Genomic DNA, 11205 nt, shown 5'->3' with positions numbered 1-11205 from the left:
GTGGGAGGGATATAGAAATATTCTATTTTTTCACTTCATAATCTGCACTGCTTGTGTATTTTAACCATGTGTGCTTATTATCATTACTACTACTATTCTGATTAAATACATACTATTTTAGACGGAACTAACATATAATAATACATGCCATAAGTATTATATGTGTGTGTGTGTGTGTGTGTGTGTGTGTGTATATATATATATAAAATCATCTATATGGATAGAAATTCAGATAAAAACAGAACCGCTGTAATAGCACAAGGGACAGTCCTCTAAGCCAGACAGTAGAGCCCTGTGTGTGGTGGTGTGTGGGTGCCTGGGAAAAGTTCACTGGAAGGAGGTTGGCATCTGTACTGAATTTTGACTGACAATTAAGAAGTAAGTAAAAGGGATGCAAGGGTTATTCCAGGCAGAGGGAACATTAACATATTCGAAGTTGTTGGTTTGAACTGGAGTGTGGTAGGAGGTGTTAGGATGGAGAATGGGGGCAATTGAAGGGCTTTGCCTGTAGTCCTGTAGTCCTAACTACATTAGGATGAAAGTCTCAGAGACTAGTTTTCTTGGAAATGATGAACTAAAAGATTCACACTGTGGTGTAAATGAATCAAAACAGGTATTTGCATTTTAATAAAGTACAGAATGTTCCAAAGGTCCAATTTCAAGCATTCACAATCAGGGAGGAGGAATCTCCCGTATGTCCCTCAATTCACACATTTATGAGAAGATGACACACCTGGTTGTCTGGGTACCAGACTGTTCTACTCAGTGGGGAACCTGCCACCCTACTGGAGGTGGGAGAGAATTTTATTTTCCTGAAGCCCCTTTGTCCAGGACTGGTAATAAGAGCTTAGGGGAGAGAGGGTGGCTCCCATGGTAACCAGTCAGCCATGCTCTGAATCCTGCAGACTTCCGCAGACTTCTGTGGTTGAGAACTGGAAGGCAAATAGGTGTCCTAACCAGCTCAGTCAGCTGGTTTCCTTCCATTGCCACTACATGCACAGTGCAGGGAGAAGTGCACAGGTTTTGGAGTCAGACGTATCTGGATTTTCATACCAGCTTTGCCACTTGTTAGCCCTGTGACCATGGGCAAGTTATTTAATTTTTCTGAGGTGCAAGTTCCTTGAAGGGTTGTGTAAAATAATACTTACAAAGTGCTTAGCACTGATGTGTAGGGAGTAGTTGCTAAGTGTTGCTTTTATAATCACGATTATTCCCTCTTCTACATGAGCCCATTAAGGATTACAGTGATCTTTGCCACATTAATTATAATCCTCATGATCCATTCTTAACCATGAATCTTCCGAGAACTTTAGTCCTTTCCCTCCACAAGGCCACCACATATTACTATTATTGTTGTTTTTATGATCATTCCTTCTTCCCTATGAGCCTATGGTGGATTATTGCTACTGTTGTCATTTTTATTATGGTTGTCACTGGGGTTATTAATTGCTGTTCTCCATGAGTCCTAGGACTACACTCCTCACCCCGTCTCCACCTCATGGCTTCTCCAGACCCCACCACTGGAGGGAGCAGCAGAGCTGACACACCACTCTGTGGTCTTTTCCAGAGCCGCCCAGGGAGCTTTTAGCAGGTGTAGAGGAGGGGCCAAAAAGGCAGAGGTGGAAGGACTGCCTTTCTCTGCCTCTCACCCCGCCCCTCCCACTCCTGCTCGGCAGGGTTGCAAGGTCTCTTACAGTTTTGGGGTGTGTTTCCTCTGCTCCTTTCTTCCTTGGAGTGATTGAGATAAGTAAGCTCAACCGATGGGTGGAAATATGTCAGCTCAAATTTTCCCATAAAGCAAAAGAGGACCTAGGAGGAAAGACAATGTGAAAGAACTCCTCAGATGTGGATGGTATCCATGAACACAGCCCTAGAAATTCACAGACCCAGGAGGTAGGAACACAAGCTAATGAGAGCAACTTCCTTTTACTGAGCTCTTAGGCTGTAACAAGCCCATTACATCCTTACTACAGCCATAGGAATCGGGTAACCTGGTTATTCTCCTTCTGCAGATGAGGGAACTGAGGCTGGGGGAAATTAAGGGACTTGTCCAAAGTCATAGAGCTGGTAAGGGACACTGATGGCATGTGATCCCAGGCTTTTTTGACTCCTAGACCAGGGACTTTCTTCTCTACCCCAGACTGCAGTTTAAAGAAAAAGCAAAAATCTTGAACTTCAGCAAGCCTGGAGCAGAGACAGCTCAAGGTTATTTCTATTCATATTTCAGTGATTACCTCAGGTTGTGATTTTTATGATTTTTTTCTTGTATGTTCCTTTCAAATTGTTGTGACTTTGTAGCCTTCAACTTTTGTTTGCAGTTAGTATCTTTTAAACCTCACTAGTTGTTTTCTTTATAGTTGCCACAAGAAAAGTCTAGAAAAAATAAGGAAAACTACTACTTATTGACCATTTACCTACTGCATGCTAGGCAGTTGACATACATAATAACCAATCCTCATAACAACCCTTTTAATTCGGTACTATTAGTATTCATTTTTATTTGACATAAGGAGGGACAGAGGTACCAAGAATTCTAGTGGGCATGCAAGGGTGTGCAGCTGGTAAGTGGCAATGGGGGATGCAAACCCTGGGCTTGCTCCCTCACTCCAAAGCTCATATTCTTCACCACATCATAAAATGAACTATTTGTGTACTGTGCCACTTCAGAAGGGTTCGTGGTTTGCTTTTGGACAAATGTGGAGGATTAAGAGTATCATTGTGTGTTAGCCTTGGGGGAATGAGCGGGCACAGTCTAATAGACAGTGTGGAACAATGCCTAGGGCCCATGCAAGAAAAACCTCTCAGACTAGTGTTGTCTCTTTCAGAACGGTGATCCTTGAACTGCTGATGCCACGCTGAGCGGCATCTGGAACTAAGATGTGTTACAAGGGAGCGATTTTTTGTTCTCCTTGACTTACCAGTCTGATGGAAAGTTTAGAATGAAATGCTGGAAGAGGTGTGGAGGTGTGAAGGGAGTGAGAAGTAGGGATGAGCTCAGTTCTGAAGGAGGGGGCGATAAGTACAGTCCCATCTCTTCTTTGTCCTTGGGAGGTTCTCCAGGAGGAAATAAATCACTGGAGAATCTTCTGACAGGGCCCTTCCTTCTTTGCAGGAGCTACAAATTCTCCTTCCCAGGCCTTCCCTTTTTAGATTCTTTAATGTATGCCCAGGGCATAAAAAGAAGGAATTTGCTGAAAGTTGACTCTAAATGTAAAATGGTCAATAATGTAATAATGGTGATCTTATTAGCAAGCCTCAGAGTGGCCCTTTTCCACGTTGTCCCAAAGGATTGTCAGGTCTGGCACCAGCAAGAATTGCTGCCGAGGGAGGATTCTTGCCTAGAACTTTTTTGAGACCTGCCACCATCCGGTCTGCTCTTTGTTCCTCTTTGAGCCTGGCCTCATTTGGCCGTTCTCCCTCTGGTATGCCTCTAGCTAGAGTGCCAGCCAAGCCATTGCCCTTCACACACCCCACCCGCAGACCGATGTGCTTTCTCCCTGTGCTTGGCTGCCAGGAAGAGGATTTATATCAGCATTGCTCAACTAAGAAATGCTCAGATCTATAAAATTCCAATGGCTGCTCTCTGTTATAGTTTTGTTCTTTCATAGTGTTGATCCTTAACTTTTATGTTGAGGAATCTTCATGGAAGAGATTATACCTTTTGATGACTTGTCTTTGAGTCTTATGGTTTCATATAACGTGTCTCAAAGTCTTTTAGTTCCCTGGGATAGCTTGTCTCTCATGTCATTAACCCACTATCAATAAAGACAGAGTTTGTTTAACAATAAAGCATATTCTGTCTTATTTGTGTATTCACTCTGATCAAAAGAGAGATGTTTACTATAAGTGGAGTTTTCTGTGGCAGTCCAAGCCAAACCACAACCTGACCATTTCTATAGTACTTTCTAAATTGTTGTACAAGTGGTAGTGTTATATAAAACAACCCACTGGGGAAACGTGAGTTTCTATTGCTACAAAACTATTTCTAACCTAACCTTCCTCCCACACATGTCACCCTACTGACCCCTCAATTATGGTGGTAGGCAGCAGTAAGAAAGCAAAAGTAACCCTAAAATTACCAACATTGAAATATAGTCTCTTACAACACTTCCAATACTCTTGGTTAACAACATTCTACTAAAAAGGAGTGTCTTTATACATAAGCTTATAATAGCTAGTTTCTGCAGTTGCATGAGTCAAGGGATAAATTTTGAGTTCTCCTGAAGACTACTGGCCAAAAGATTAAAGATAACTAGTTTTAGAAGAGTGCTCTCAACCTCGGCTGTGCATTGGAATAACCCGAGGAGCTTCAGGAATACCCATTCCTAGGTCCCAACCCCAGAGATTTTGCTTTAGTTAATGTGGGGAACAGTTTGGTCATGGAGGTTTTTAAAAGCTCTTAAGGTGATTCTAGTGTATATCCAAGGTCTAGAATGATTAATCTAGAGCCTTGCTATGCAAAGTATAGCCTGTGTACCCACAACATGGACATCACCTGGGAGTTATGCCTAAATTCAAACTCTTCCCCAGATCTACTGAATCAAAGTCTTCATTTTAACAGGATCCACTGGTGATTCATGTGCCCATTAAAGTTTAAGCACTGCTCTAGAAGTGTGAGCTCTTGTAAAGCATCCCCTGGAAAGGACACTTTTGCATTGTTAACCAATCTGCCATTGACATCCTGGGTTTTCTAAAATAAGACATATAAACTCTATAACCTCAATTGCAGAGGGTGTGTCTATGTCAGTCTAACCAAAATGAATTCTCCCACTTCAATAAAATGAGGAAAAGTGAAAGACAGCTTAGGAGCTAGCATTGTTTCTTTTTGGTCTGTCTTATAAGCTTGGATATCTCTGTTGGTAGTCTCCAAAGATTCATGGATCAGGAGAGAGGTGCCAAAAGACTAAATGAAACAATGATTTTTTTCCCCCTACAAGGCAAGGAGAATCTACAAATGCTAGCCTGGTGAGTTTGACGTTGATCCCCAGCAAATTTCTAGAATGGATTATTAAGAAGATGATTTCTGAGCCCTTGAAAAGGGACTTACTAATCACGAAGAACCAGCATGGGTTCATTAAGAGCAAGTCATGCCAGACTAAGCTCATTTCCTTTTGGATGGGCTTACAAGAGGAAGCTGCAAAAATCACTTACCTGGGCTTCAGCAAGGATCTTGACAAACACTTCTCTGATGTTCTTTCAGACAGGGTAGAAAAATGGGGTAGGCTGATAGTATGGACAGTTGAATGTTTAACTCATTAAATGATCATATGCAAAATGTATGCATTTAATAAATTGTTTCAAACCCAGAAAGGCATGTACTTTCAATTTTAATGAAGATAAAGGGAAGACATTGACCAAATTTGGGATTAAGGCCAAGTTTGGGGGGATATATGTGTACATTGTACAATACAAAATAAGAATCCTCATTGTCGTCATCATTAGGCCTTATAGTGGCATGATACTTTTCTAATTACAGGGCACTTTCACATATGTTACTCATTTCATCCTTACCACAGCCCTGTAAAATTAGAATAGTGATTATCTCCATTTTACAGATGTGAAAACTGAGCCTCACAGATTCAGTAATTTGCCAAGGGGACAAATAGCTGTTAAGCCAAACATCCAAAAAGAAGAAAAAAAAAACCCTTCTTACTCTAATGTAGTTGGGACAAATATGAAATTGTATGTTTCAGCTCTAAAATTAACTACAGAGTGAGGGCAAGGCTTAGAAATACTTCTTTAAAAGGCATGGAAGGGGCGCCTGGCTGGTTCAATCCATAAAGCATGTGACTCTTGATCCAGGGGGTTGTGAGTTCGAGCCCCATGTTGGGTGTACAGATTAATTAAAAATAAAATCTTATGGTTCGTCTCCCCCTCTGATTCCCCCCTTCATTTTCCTCTTCCTTCTCCTAATGTCCTCCATGCTATTCCTTATGTTCCACAAATAAGTGAAACCATATGATAATTGACTTTCTCCACTTGACTTATTTCACTTAGTATAATCTCCTCCAGTCCCATCCATGTTGATGCAAAAGTTGGGTATTCATCCTTTCTGATGGCTGAGTAATATTCCATTGTATATGTGGACCACATCTTCTTTATTCATTTGTCTGTTGAAGGGCATCTTGGCTCTTTCCACAGTTTGGCTATTGTGGACATTGCTGCTATGAACACTGGGGTGCATACGGCCCTTCTTTTCACTACATCTGTGTCTTTGGAGTTAAATATCCAATTGCAGGGGGAGACGAACCATGAGAGACTATGTACTCCAAGAAACAAGCTGAGAGTTTTAGAGGGGAGGGTAGTGGGGAGATGGGTTATCCCAGTGATGGGTATGAAGGAGGGCACATATTGCATGAAGCACTGGGTGTTATATGCAAACAATGAATCATGGACCACTACATCAAAAACTAATGATGTACTGTATGGCGACTAACATAATAAAATAAAATAAAATAAAATCTTAAAAAAATAAATAAAAGGCATGAGAGTTTTGGTTAGCATCAAGTTTTGTATTGGCTCATGGTGTTATGTGGTTGCTATATATGCTATTGAGATTTCAGGGCTATATTAATGGAAGTATAGTGTCCATCACATTGGAGGTGATTTCTTTGTATTTAAAGTTGGTCAGAGCATCTCTAAGGTATTGTTTTACTCTGGTTGCAACATTTGAAGAAATGTTTTACTTGGAAAAGCAAAAACTTAAGGAAGGATTTTGTGTTAAATATTTTCTGTGGGCCAATGGGTACAAAAGCTGAAAGAAGGAAGTTTTCAGAACATTAAAAGAATTTCCTCACCATTACAGTTACCTGATAATTGAAGGGACAACCACTCCTTAAGACTCCCCCACCCACTCCTACACTGCCTGCACCCCTCTTCCAGAAAGTTTCAAGCACAGGTTGGTCAGCCATTTGTTTGGTATGTTGTAGAAAGTTTGTGCATTTTATCATCTCTGATGGCCTTGACAATTCAAATATTCTTCAAGTCTAGGATTCCTTCACTGTGTCCAGATGCGTATGGTCAAGTCTAACTTTAGGACAGCAATTGATGGACTCCCCAGGATTGACTGCTGGGTTAAAATGGTACAATTGCTTGGGTAATGATCCTGCAAAATAAGGGAACTTCGGCTAATTTTGAAAAGTTTCTTCTGACATGCCACCCTTTACAGGATTTGTTTCAAGCTCAAAATTAATTCTAGCCCCTGAGATACATTTTGCTAGCCTATGATATTATATGGATCATCCTTGGGCCTTTAACATATGGTGCCAAAGATGGCCTTCTGAAATAAGAAGGGATTTCCTCATTAAAAGTCATCCTTGATGGACCAATAAGTTGTGTGAATGGCTTCAATTTCTCCATACGCCCTTACCATGCCCAGTTTAAAACATGACTCTAGCCAGGATCCTATAGACTTAATTTACCATAGTCTGATATAATGGTGTGTGGTCTAGGGGGCCACAGTTCAGGGTGGTGAGGGGGCTGAGGGAACATCCTTCTTCTCCTGGCCACTACTAACATGCCACCACCAGCTAAGTGGGCTTTTTTTTTTTTCAAATATTAACCCAGAAAGGGGATCATTTAATCACATTGGGTCCCTCCTTAAGGAGGGGGCTTGAAAAATTTGGTCTACGTAAGAGCAGTGTCATGGAGTTCTGGGAGGAAGGGAAGAGATCAAGACTAAGTTTGGGGACATGAGCAAGTTTTCCTTCTTACTAAGCCTGGAGACCAGCTTTCATCGATGGGAAAGGGAAACAGAAAAGAGGGAGGCCCAAATGGATTTCAACAGGAGGGCCATGGGTTTAGTACTGGGCAGTGGACGGTGAGCTAGACTGAGGTACCTCCTTCCCTTGAGAGTGCAAGGTCAGGATCTCAGAATAGCCTGAGACAGCATAGCTTAGTGGTTATAAACACAAACTCTGGAGCCAGACTGCCTGGGTCCAAAGCCCGTCCCCAACACTTGTTGGCTGTGTCACCTAGACATGTTGCTTAATCTCTATGTGGCTCTGTTTCCTTCTTTGTAGAAAATGTGAATAATGATAGCACCTATCTCATAAATTTATTGTAAAGATTAAGATGCCTAGTAAATATAAAGCTCTAGAACAGAGCCCGAGAAATGCCAAGTGAATATGAGTGTCAGCTCAATAACATGAGTAAAAAGTAGGGTGTAAAGGTGGCCAATTTAACAAATATTCAATGTGCACCTACTATGTTCCAGATACTGTGCTACCCAAGATTTAGCATGGGAGAATCTGGCTTTGGAATCAGGCAAAATTGTATTCTAATTCCAGCTCTGCCCTTGGCTATGAGTTGGGTGGCCTTGGGCATGTTACATAACCTGCTCAAGCCTCTGTTTCCTCATGTGTAAAATGTGGATAATAATAGCACGGGGCCACACAGAAGTGCTGTTAGGAGTAAATGAGGTAGGTAGTGGTTATATGCATGGCATATTGAAGGAGGCTCATTAAGTGGTAATATATGATGTCTGTAAGCTAGGGCCTGTCTGATGAAATGTAACAGGAATAAATGTCAGGTCTTATATCTGAGTAAAAACTCAGTTGCAAAATAGTACATCACTTGCACAAGAACAAGAAAGGATTGAACTGGGAAGAAGATCTGCGTGAAAAATATCTGTGGGTTTTAGTTGACCATAAGTTTCCTATGAGCCAACAGAGTGATCTGGCCGCCCAAGGACTAATATAATTTTAGATGGCATTAATAGAAATGGTGAGTTGAGATCCTGGAAAATGATCGTTTCACTGTCCTTTGTGCTCTGTGCCAGTCAGGTCACTTCGGATGTGCAAGATTGCATTTTGCTCACAGTATTTCTAGATAGACAATGACAAACTCATTGACAAACTGTCCAGAAGTGGTGACCTGGCTTGGGAGGCATTGGAAAACTCTTTCTTGAGGATGAGATTAAAATAACCCAGGGAGGGAAACACTAAGGCAATATTTGAAACTGTTCTTTCTTCTAATGAAGATGTTTACAGAACACACCCACATCCAATCTGTCAGCAAATTCTGTTGGCTCTTTTCTCAGATTATATCAATAATCCAACCATTTCTCATCCCCTCTGCTACTGTGCTGACCTAACTCCCCACCCCCTTGCCCGATTATTGCAATAGCCTCCTAGCAGATCTCTCTGCTTCCACCCTCGCCTCTCAGTCTACTCTCCATGCAGAAGACTAAACAGTCCTTTGGAAACGTGAGTCTAATCATGTCAATCCAGTGACTTCCTATTTTATTCATGGTGTAAGTCAAAGTCCTTACAAAGACCTGCAAAAGTCTTGCTTGGCCTGGCTCCCACCACCTCTCTGACCTCATCTCCTGCTCTTCCCCTTACTTACTCAGCTTCAGCCACTAGAGTCTAGTCACAGTTCCTCCAACTAGCCAGGCATTTTCCTGTCTCAGGGCTGTTGCATTTGCTGCTCTCCCTGACAAGAACCTGCTTTACCTAGATATCTGCGTGCCTTGCTCCGCATGCCCCTCAAACCATAAGTCAAATGTTATCATCTTGGTGAGGTTTTCTCAGCCACCCTTTTTATTTTATTTATTTATTTATTTTAAATTTTTATTTATTTGTCAGAGAGAGAGGGAAGAGAGAGCACAAGCAGGGGGAGCGTCAGGCAGAGGGAGAAACAGTTTCCCTGTTGAGCAAGGAGCCCGATGTGGGACTCAATCCCAGGACCTTGGGATCATGACCTGAGCTGAAGGCGGACGCTCAACCGACTGAGCCACCCAGGTGCCCCTCAGCTACCCTTTTTAAATTGCAACAATTTCCCCACCGTACACACACTTATGTATTTCCTTTCTCTGTTTTATTTTTCATCACATCATTTAATCGTTGTTTAATATTCTATAGCATATTATTCTATACAGTAATAGATAGAATATGTAAAAGAGTTGCTGTGGTTGAACCTGGCAGGAGTTGGGTGGGCATGAACTCTACCCCCTCCGAAGCCTGGGTAACTGAGTTAACTACAGAGAGATACATTTACAAATGAATGTTGGCCGAACCCTGGAAACAGCACTAGTGAGATATTCTGAACGCAGGGAGGCCAACTTATATTTTCTGGGAGTTGTAAGACTATTATGTGTAAGAAGTAGATTCCGTCTGGGTTGCGACTTGAGGCAGAACTAGAGCTAGTGAATACAAAGGGAATGTACACAGGCAGACATGGGATAAATCAATTTGAAATTCTCCGGTTTTGTCATGAAGTAGTGAGTTCCCCATCCCTGGAGGTGTACAGAAAGAGGCTGTAAGCTCTGCTGTGGGGATTGTGTACTGGGTTGGGGATTGGACCACACCACCTTGACAATTTTTGTAGCTGTGAGATGCTGGGACCAAAGGTGTGTGAGCTCAAGGATTAGGGGTAATTTACATTTGTTTTTTAAACATGGGGACAGGATCTTTGGCCTGTGTTCCTGGAGTCCCAGAGACAAATTCTGCTCCTAAAGGTCCATTCCACCCTAATTGAGATTCCATTTCCCAGAAATTACCTGATGCTAGGCTGATGATTAGAGGCCAGCCAGGGGTAAAGGGACTGATTCCCATGGCAACCAGGTTGAAAAAAGTGCCATGTGGAGCATTGTCAGCAACAAGCTAAGGTTGCATTATAAATAGATGTTTAATTCATTGAGATAGTTTGTGACGACTTCTGCATTATAAATAGATATTTAATTCATTGAGATAGCTCTGACAGCGAGTAGGAAAGTTAAATCCCAAAGCCACTCTTTGTCTTTAAGTATTTCACAGTTAATTGACAACTATTTTTTTCCCTTCTAAAACATGTAGAACTTTGTTCTCTAAGTGAAAGAATGGTATATGCGAGTGTTTTTAGAAAACCAACTAACAGTCCAGTGTCACAATATTTCTCACTATTTGTTTCTCATTGAAAGGTTTATCAAAATTTTATCTGATTCCATGAGCGCCTGTATTTAAATCTTTTTCACATAGGAGACCCCAGGTTCAATGTCTGGATTTCATAGGAGTCTTTTTTTCTGTCATTTTTGCCTCATCTTCTTCCTGCTTTTCTAACTCAGAGGCTTCTCTAGATTTCAGACTTGGCCCTCTGCTCTTTTCTTCCCATTTCTCTTTCCCTTGGTTAACAGCTAAAGTAATCTCTTGCTAACTTGCACAGCCCTGCCCCTAGCCTTAATAATACACTTTGGAACACCTGATGATTGGAAAACAAAATCAGACC

This window comes from Eumetopias jubatus, unplaced genomic scaffold (assembly GCF_037043125.1).
Source record: "Eumetopias jubatus isolate StellerSeaLion01/CBP00866 unplaced genomic scaffold, mEumJub1_p1.0 scaffold_11, whole genome shotgun sequence".
In the NCBI taxonomy this organism is placed as follows: domain Eukaryota; kingdom Metazoa; phylum Chordata; class Mammalia; order Carnivora; family Otariidae; genus Eumetopias; species Eumetopias jubatus.
The sequence above is the reverse complement of the archived record's forward strand: the minus strand, read 5'-3'. Positions refer to the sequence as shown.